General features: G+C 32.4%; 1 long non-coding RNA gene across 1 annotated transcript; it reads left to right on the top strand.

The window, feature by feature from the left end:
• The first annotated feature begins 4,844 nt into the window (after nt 1-4,844).
• Nucleotides 4,845-9,980, top strand: LOC137235621 (uncharacterized). Its single transcript, XR_010948005.1, has 3 exons — nt 4,845-5,197; nt 9,088-9,282; nt 9,340-9,980. It is a non-coding gene; the product is annotated as an uncharacterized lncRNA (long non-coding RNA).
• Nucleotides 9,981-10,511: the final 531 nt, after the last annotated feature.

The following is a 10,511-nucleotide window of genomic DNA, read 5'->3' as shown; positions in this document are numbered from 1 at the left end:
GTTTACATAATTTACTTTTATGCTGTAAAGATATTCAATATTTTGTTAAAAGTTGACTTTTAATTTCTTTAAGATACCTCAAAGTTTACTCAAGTTATAGTGTTCACGGACCGACAAACAGACGGACAGATGGACAGATGGACGGGCGGACATGGCTAAATGAATTTCTTTTTTCTCCCAGATCATTTTGTTTTATAGAAGTCTATATCTAAAATATCCTATCGATCTTCCATAAGAAAGTGAACCTTGCAGAGATAATTTGCCTTACAAAACTGGAGACCATGTAGATACAAATGTTGTAAAAACCTTCAGTCAACTGAGATACATTAAATTTATTCTTTAAATGCATTGTCAACATATTTTTTTTCCACTTAAATTAAAGTGCTGATTGAACTATTTCAATTTGGTATTGCAAAAACTGTCAAAATTTTTGTGATTTGACACTTGAGAGATTAATAAGAGAAAAAATTGCATTAACTCATCATTTTTTAATGGGTCTGATTAAAATACAAAATTATGTATATAAGCCCTATATTGTTATTATTAGATCTATCGAAGGTGTTAGCTTTGTTCCCCCCGGGACAAAGAAAGTCAAAAGTTGTTGCTCGCAATTTTGACGTTCGTTCTTTTTTTAAATTTGTCATCCAATCCAGCTTTGATTTATTTGAAGTTATTAAGGAATTATTCAACAACAAAGCATCAAAATATGATATTCATGAAGTTGGTTTTTCATGTCATTTTAATCTGAGCTAAAGCCTTAGAGAATGAAAAATCTGAAAATTTTGCGTAGCTCAGCTGGCGTGAACCTTTTAAAATACTTTTTTACTATTAAAAAGTTCATTTATAGTTTTCCAATCGAACATGTCCCACTCGGGAAAATTCTGTCTCACCCGTAACACTTAATTTTTTATAAAATCATTTAAGAAAAATAACTTTACCACATGATGCCATAACAAGTATGGACTGTGAATAAAGAAAATATGCAAATAATACAATTATGATAAGGTTTAGAACAACTAAGGCATGAGGTGGCTGAAGGCGTTTGTAAAACTTAAACCATCGTAGGGGCGCGGGTTCAAACCCCACTCCCGGGAGAAAAGGATTTGGCGAGATTTACAAGGTATCATCGAAACAGCTGTCGCCTTGTCCGTCCTGATGTCACGTTGTTTAAATTTTTCCCAAAATTATAAAAAAAAATTAATTACTTTTATATTATTGGGTTACTTTAATATTCGTTTATATACAAGTCTTTAAGCAAAACAAGCTACTTCCACATACTCGCAGAGTTTTTCTAATTTGTTACTTCATTAATGTATAGCGTCTTTTCTCTGTCTCACACGTGACAATTATAAAACTTATTATAATTTACATATATACTAAGATATTGTGAGCTTTTTTTTACAAACCAGTACTGACTCAATGTAAAGTGTCACAACCTATCAATTAGAACGTGAAATCATCAGCTTGTTTAATTAGAATGCGTTAATAAACATGAAATATTGCATAGAAACGTCCCACCCGTGACGATGGAACATCCGCCTATATAAATTCCGAAGAAGACCGTTCAATTAATGACGAAACCTTTTTGAAAATAGCCAAAAATTTGTGGAGTAATAGTCGTCTCATTTTTCAGAAATAGTCTTGCATATAATCTAAATCTCTGACGATGGTTGATTGGTTGTTGTGGCGCCCGGCCGAAGAGAACGGACCCAAGTAGCCCTCTAGGCGCAATTTTGATGCACATGCTCTTGGAAGCATTTACAAAGTGTACCCTGTGTATTTACTTAAACCATTTTTTAGACCAATAAACTTGCTGATGCCATCCATGGAGCATTTTGACACTGCCTATATCCCCAGCGGGTTGGGTTGTTGGAATATATGCCTGTCGTAAGAGGCGACTCAAATACCAAATAGCTTCAAGAGGTTGTGTAGCGCAACCTTTTCAAGGGATTGCCAGCGCAATATATAGCTTCTCCAACCCAATTGTGAACCTCACCTATCCGTGGCGAATCCTGTTTCATTAACAGCCGAGGCTCTGGCGACACTCCCCAAGAATTTCGGAAGGTGTCTTTATCGCTACAACAAGAACAACACCGCCTCTAGGTCGAGCCCGGGCTGGCCACTCACAGAAGTATTGAGTGACTGTCTCCCAAAACCGTCCACACTACATCTCTTGCACCTTTCGTTAAAATGGACTCCCATTATCTTCACGCGTGAGCTAATTAGCCAGTGCACTGTAATCTTGGATGCGATCTTGAGTGATTCTGTTGTTCTCTGGTTGTAGTAAGGCAAAGTTTGCTTTTTTATTTTGTAGAGCAACCGACTGCGAATTGCAGTTTGCTTTAAATTGATAGGAATTTAGGAATGTCACTTTTTTGATAAAAACGGCTGACGCATCGATAATGCCTCAGAGGTATCTTACGATGCACCGTGATTTGCCAGATCATCCGTGTTTTCATTCCCCGTCAATGTTCTTGTAACCGGGTACCCAAGCGAGCGTGAAAGGTACAAGGTACAAGATACTAGCTGAGTTTGAAAGACGCTACCTTTAGCTATTCGGGGAAAAATCGCGCACCTACACCGCAGGTACTTTTGGATTCGTCGGTGTGAATTGAGGTTGCGCCCTCTTTTTAAACTTTGAAGGCTGATCAATCCATCCTTAAAGGCAACCTTACCTTAAAATTATTTTCAAAGTGGAACTACTTTTTTCTCAAACATCATCTAATAGGGCTGCCATCCAATCGGAGGTTTCTTGTAAATCATAATATCATGAGTTTAATATATCACATTGAAATTTTGGTTCCTCTTGACTTTCATAAGGTAATATAAAATTCGTTCCCCTGTTCGGGTCACACTTACATTCTTGAAAGGGAAACATAATTAAAATATCTAATTTCTTGGACTACATTAAGATATTATATACGGGGTATTCCATTCCATTTCGACCAATTTTAAACCCGACCCCTTTAGAATTGGCTGAAAGTTTTTCTTCTTTCTCTAGCTTACGAAAGACGTTTTTCAGAATTTTTTCAAATTTTTTCATCCAACTCAAAAAAAGTTATGAATTTTTAAAAAAACACCGTTTTTTTTCAAAATGCTATAACTTTTTCAAAAATTGACCGTTTGGGATCTTTTTAAATTAAATTTGTTTTTAAATGTACTTTTCGGAAAAAATACAAAAAAATGTTTAAAGTTTTTTTTAATTTTTAAGTTTTTCGAGATTTTTCGAATTTCAACATTTTTTTTTTCTCATAAAAAACTTCAATCAATTCTGCAATCATCCCCACTAATCCCGGAGTGGGCCGATTTTTTTTATATTTTTTTTTTATTTAATTGGAAAAAAAAATTTCAAAAATAAAATTTTTTTTTATCAATCTTATTTATATAACAAAAAAATGTAAGAAAATGATTTTTAAGTATCCTTTTCTTTATATATTATGGTAATCTACGATTAAAATGACTCGCTTTCGCGGTCCAGCAACTGCATTAGGCCGGTATACACATACATTCGTATTCAATACTTACCGACGTTTATTAGAAATCATTTTCTTAAATTTTTTTTGTTATATAAATAAAATTGATAAAAAAAAAATTTTATTTTTGAAAATTTTTTTTCAATTAAATAAAAAAATATAAAAAAAGAAAAGAAAAAAAAAATGGCGAAATTCGAAAAATCACGAAAAACTGAAAAATTAAAAAAAAACTTGTTTGTATTTTTTCCGAAAAGTATCTACATTTAAAATAAATTTAAAGAAAAAAAGAAAACCCAAACGGTCAATTTTTGAAAAATTTATAGTATTTTGAAAACAAAAACTGTGTTTTTTTAAAAATTCATAACTTTTTTTAAGTTGGATGAAAAATTTGAAAAAATTCTGAAAAACGTCTTTTGTAAGCTAGAAAAAGAAGAAAAACTTTCAGCCAATTCTAAAGGGGTCGGGTTCAAAATTGGTCGAAATGGAATGGAATACCCCATACAAACTAAAAGTAGTTTTAATTTCCCTCCAGAAACATGCATTTTTTATTCCCCTTGAATATTTGGGATCAAAATATAAAAGTTTTATTTTTAAAGTGTTACTGTTTGCAGGTGTAAGACTGAAAACAGGCGTAAAAATATCCATGTTTTTTTTTTACATGTAAATGCATCTACATTTCGGGTAAAAATACACTCATCATCACATAGATAATGGTAAGGGGAACCATCTAGCGACAATTGTTGAAGACTTGTGAGAGTGGTTAAGCAGTTGGGTCATAGAAGTGAAGAATAGAGTAGAGAAAAAATGGAGGACACATTTCTGTTGTAACTGAGTATAATGAAACTGAAATTTAACAGCACTAATTTTCTGAGCAACATTTTCAAAAGTTAAGCTTAAATTATACACTTGGCAGTCCATATAAAGTTTAAGTGCAAATGTATGCACATGTAAAAAAAACACAGCTAATATATGAATGTGTTAATGGTATCTGAAATTTTGCTTAGAGTAACATCACTCTACAGCAGCGATCACGAAAACAGCAGTGAAAATTCTTATTAATGTTCGTCAACTAAATACAACCAATCGCATTTTAATTCTAACATAATATGAAGCGTCAAACAAGTTTCCGGAACATGCCTAATTCTGCGAAAATATGTGGTTTAAATGTATCCAGCGGTAAAATCTCATCACAGGTCGATAATCTGATTTATTCTGGTGCAAAGTTTGGCTTACGGTAATCACAATTCATCCCATTTTACACGTCCAAGCTTAAAAACGAAATTTGTTTCGGTTGAAATTACATAATATTTCACCGGAATGCTATATAAAAGTACGACAAGAAAGCAGCTTTCATTTAGTTATGCGATATTGGTTGAAAATTTAAGTAAGGCAGCACAGCGAACAACGAAAATAATATAATGCGGATTGAATTTAAAAATCATTTCCACTTATTTTTTATACTCCGATAGTTCAACAAATACGGCTTCAAGATCTGCATACGTAACAAAACCGTCTTGTGAGGAAACAACCCGCATAAACCTGGAAAACAAAACAAAGTTGAAGGGATCTATACTTAGTACCAGCAATATTCCAATCAGAAAGGTATCACTATTGGTGTAAATATCGTAGCCTGGACAGCAAGATTTTGAATTGTTGAGTTTTGCATGATGGCAGGAAGCTCTTGTTTACTACTAATTTACTTTTTTTCAGGTATTTATGTATTGGTGAGTATAAATGAAATCAAAAAACAATTTTTTTCGCTTTACTGTAAAATTTGATAGTTGACGCGTATGGATCTTGAAATAGATTTGTATGCGATTTTGCTGTCCTCACTACGATATGTAATAAATAGTTGGTTGTTCCTATCTAAGCGTAATAAGCATTAAGGTCTGGTTGAGGCAATTTAGCTTAACTGAAAATTTTTAATTTTTAAAAATTTCGTAGGTCTGCAAAACACATTGCAGCATCCGAGTTCTATTTTCCAGCGCTAAAGCAGCTTTGAAACGTTCAACGTAACTTAAGCAGAGTATGTTAGTCGTTTCGAGACCTACAGTCAAGTTAGGTTGAGTTGCTTTAATTTGGCCATGAATAATTTGTAAATCAGCTAAATCTTTAAGTTTCACTGTCCGAATCTGTCTGTATTAAACTGGTAATACTGGCATATTTTTATCATATATGTTTTTATCTTTTATTAAGTCTTATTTACGATAGATATCGTACACCTATATTAGTAGGGAGCTCACTCAAAAATATGCAATTTCCAAGTTATGAAAACCATCGTGTTTCCCAATTCAAAATCTACCGAACTGTATACTATTTTACTAATAGCTCCACTAATCAACGAGAAAAGACTTTGTAAAAAATAAAACCTCTCTTGGCGCATATGCGGGAGGCAGTCAGTTTTTTGCCGACTCTTAACAATGTTACTTTTTGAGTTCATTTCCGATTTGATATAAAAAAAAAATTTGATATACATAGGTATGGGATATATCTTGCGTCCATACACGGCGCGTATCCCTCTATTCAGTAAGAACATTTTTATTGGAAGCAAATAAAAAAAAAAAAAAAATACACTTTCGAGCAACATATGCCTATATTTATCAGCAAAAAGGCTTATTCGGGTCACAAAGGCACATATTTTACCCGACTTAATGTTTTTTGCGATCCTGTTAAATTTCCATTAATATTAATAATCATTAATTTCTTTACCCTTTTGAATTTGAATGCTTAATTATTTTTTTTCCGCACAACTTAGAAATTTATAATTAATTAATAAAAAAAAACTAATCAAAAATAATTATGATTATTGGCAAATAAAAAAGTTATCAAAAAGAGTTGGAAAATTTTACCATTGTGTTAAAAACGATCAAATAATTAAAAATAATCAAATAATTAAAATCTATCAAACAATGATTCCATTAAATTTTATTCTTTGTTTATTTTCAATTAAATTATTAAATTAAATTAAAAATAATTAAATTATAATAATATAAAATAATTAGTAATAATAATTAAATATAATTAATTAAAAATAAATAAAATAATCAAATAATTATATTAATCACGTAATTAGAAATTAATTTATTAATTGCATGACATTATTGCCTGAAGACCACTCAACGTCATTAATAATCATTTAAATTTTTAATCAGTATTAAGCCGAGTTGGCGCCAGTGTGCAGAAATGTCAGAACATACAATGCATGTATATATAGATGGCTCCAAATTAACGGAAGTGGTCGGGTCTGCTATTTACTGTATACATTCAGAAATAAGTACATCATACAGCCTGTCAGATTCCTGCAGCGTGTTTCAGATCAAAAGGCCGATGTGTTGGCAAAGGAGAGTGCAACATTCGCTGAAACAATAATAGACGTACCAATCCGTGTGGGAGAAATCAAAATGAGGCAGGAGTTGCATATGATCCGTCAAGCAGGAAAGGCGTGGACAAAAGCGCGGGGCTGAAAAATTTCTAACATCATATGCAAAGCCTACGATATGAGACTCACAAACTGGCTCATATCTCTGAAGTGAGAAGACTTAAGGATAACGATGGGCATACTAACTGGACACTGCCTTCTGACGTCATGCTTATAAGCTGGGCCTCATCAGTAACAGCAGGTGTAGTAAGTGGAAGTTGCAAGGAGAAATGTTTGACCATGGTCTGTGGTCGTATCTTGCGCTCGCCATGTCAAATATCCAGCTATTAGGGGCGGCAGAGTTTCCAAATCTCGAGGCACCAATTAAGCTAGGTCCTAGAAAACTTCTAGTATTTGCCAAGAGGACGGAGTTATTCTTCAACATAAGTCCTGGCAGTTGATTGGGGTCCTTCCGTTTGGTCGGCAAACAAATTCTGGTAACACTATGGACCCACTCGGTCTATGTGAGGTTTTTATTAACCGGCCAGTTCTTCCTAACCTAGCTGGGCGGTATACAAAACAGGGTTTATGAAAAACGTCATTCTATTATAGAAAAAATGTATATGGCGAATATTCATAGACTATTGTGTAGGCCGCAAACACGGAATATATGGAAAAACTGAAGTCTAAAATTAAGTAAATTAAACAACTGAAAATTTAACATGTTGACTTTTTGGATGCCCAGAACAATACTTCAACTAAACGAAAAGAACACATTTTTTTTCGCCCATCCTAATGCCCATTTAGAAATTTTTTTTTAATGTAATTTAAGATATTTGCTACTAACCTTTGTTCGTTCAAAAAAAAAGTATTCACTAAATCAGACATAAATTGGTTTCCCACTGGGTCATCTTAAAGGAAGTTAAAGCACTGGAGCACAAATATCTATCAATAGGCCTGATTACATTGACGACGGTGGTTACAAATCGACATCTGTCAAAATATTTTTACACATGATCTTATGATTATTCGTTTGTATTCTTTTTACTATAATCAATAATTTTTTATACATTTTTCGCTACTGTTTTGCCACTTATACGCGTTCAAAGTAATCGAGTTGCCAATGCTTGAATACGGTTGTTGTCAAGCTTTATTGTAGTTGTGGTCTGTAGCAGTCGCGTTAAATGTAATTAGGCTAAATGATGAAGTATATACAACACCTTTCATAGGCCTTATAGTTTCGAAGAAATCGGTCAATCAATACGAATTTATAGAATTCTTACAAACATTTTTTTTTTTAAATTTTGATAAAATTCAATTTGTTTGTATTGACTTTTCTTTCATATAGAGCTCTGTATACGGTGCGTGTGGTTGGCGATAAATTTATATAAACTGTGCCTCTATTGAATACTTGCTACAAAAATCGCTCATCTTAGGAAGTAAAAATGCAATAGGGAAAGAGTAAAAAGAGTAGGAAATGGAAGTAGAAAAGGGTGATGAAAGGGAAACAGAAAGGAAAAGGAGCAGATTAGAAATAGAAGTTTAGGAAAAGAGTAGTATTTGTAATATTAAAACGAGTAGGAACAGAATAGGGAAAATACAGTTTAGGAGGAAGAAATAAAAGGAGAAAAAGGGTACTGCTTCATCATATCTGGGATTTCTGTAACAAATATAGATAGCTGGTACAAAATAATTCTCAAGCATTACTATTTTTTCATAAGGCGTATTGTATATATTAGAGTTTTTGATAATCGACTATTCGAATAAAATACTATTCGATTAGCAAATTTTATTTAGTAAAATAAGCGATTATCAATAATCGAATAGTTATTTGCGTTCGATTATTGCGAGATTCGATTATTTGAGAAAAAAAATTTTTTTTTAATTTTTATTGATTTGTTAAGACTTTCTGGTGTTATTATTACACAACCTAAGTTCAAATATTTTGCATTTTGCTTCTTTGTCATCCTTGAAATTAGAAAAGAAATCCCGTACCTAGCTACGCTTCCATAAACTAATTTTTGCAGCAAATAAGTAATTTTTTTCTTATAAAAATATGAAATTTTGAGTTTTTTTAATTTTATATCTTTTGTAAATGATAAAAAATTTTACTTTTGAACCCGTCAGTATTCGATTGATGGCAGTAAGTGGACTGCGTGATAATATCAATCACATATCTGACAGCATACTTTAATACATTTCTTAGTTTGTTACGTTTTATTTGGAATGACCTCTTTTATTTTTTTTTCTTTTCAGAAGATTTCAAACCTTAAATAAGCTGTCGAGAAGTAAAATTTTGGTTGATCGGACGACATAAAGGAAACCTAAAGGAAAATTATGAAAATCATTGAAACTGAGCATTTAAGCCGGAGACTAATATGCTACTGACTCTGATATATTACGGAGCTCTGTTGTTTATTTATCACAATGTGTTTCAAGTTCAAATATAAGGTATTGCATGCACTTTGATTCATAGTAAAGCTAATCAAGTGTCTTTGTTTTTAGTAGACTAGATGCTATCAGCAAGAAGCCATGTATTCAAAAACCGAAGTATCGAGCCTGGTCTCGAGAGAGTTTGATAAATCATTGGTTAAAGCAGTCGGCGCGATATTCCTTCACTAAAATATGTTGATTCTGCCAATAATGGGGGTAGATATTTAACAATCTTGTTTATTCTTGTTAGCTAGAACTATATTTATTATAATGTTATCATATGGCACACCCAGATCAATAGGGAGCTAACTCGAAAATATGAAATTTCGAAGATATGAGTACCCCCAAGTATCCCAGTTCAATACATACCTCATTGTTTACACGATTTCCTAATACCTTCACTAAAAAGAAAGTATTTAACAAACAAATAAAAAATTAATTCGCGCATTTGGAAGAGGCGTTTTCTGATTTTGCACTTTTTTTTAGTTCAACGCTGTTTTGATCTATGTGTGCGATATTATATCTAATAATATTTCGGACTTTACTCAAAATCTTATGATATAATAATTACTTTTGTGATATAAGATAACATCAAACCACATTTAAAAGTAGCAATGTATGGATTACATGTTCCGGAATCCGCCGATCCTTCACCAAATCGTTCTCTGAGGCTGCGATTTGATCCCATGCACTTACATTACATCTGATGCTTTTATGCTTGTTTATTTATGTAGTTCATATCCTCGTTACGATCATTTTGTAAATGATGGAAGGTCAGTGTACTGCGAGACATGTAATTAAAAACCAGAAATATTACTCTTATATATACTAATTCCTTATTTTTAATAATTTAATTTTTAGATTATTCTCACAAATAAATTCGTTACTTTCCAATTTGTAGTTTTATATTTCAAGACCCTATCTCGGCTACTGTTTCAAAAACGCCCATCTCGGAACTCGGTTTAAGAATGCCCCGCTCAGTTTATGAAGCTAATTCTAAATAAGGCATTCTGAAATGAGACGTTACTCAAAAGTTTTCTGAGACAGGGCGTTTTCGAAACGACAGCCGAGATAGGATTATATGTCATGTATCATTTTCGGTTGCTTTATTCTTATTTATTCTCCCTATAATTTTTATTATTACTATTTATATTCTTTCTTTTATTTTATTTTATTTTCTTTTCTTTTCTTTTCGTTTCTTTTCTTTTCTTTTCTATTCTTTTCTTTCCTTTCCTTTCCTTTCCTTT

The sequence above is a fragment of the Eurosta solidaginis genome, unplaced genomic scaffold (assembly GCF_040869045.1).
Source record: "Eurosta solidaginis isolate ZX-2024a unplaced genomic scaffold, ASM4086904v1 ctg00000120.1, whole genome shotgun sequence".
Taxonomy (NCBI): domain Eukaryota; kingdom Metazoa; phylum Arthropoda; class Insecta; order Diptera; family Tephritidae; genus Eurosta; species Eurosta solidaginis.
Note: the sequence above shows the minus strand (reverse complement) of the source record. Positions and strands in the feature narration are given on the sequence as shown.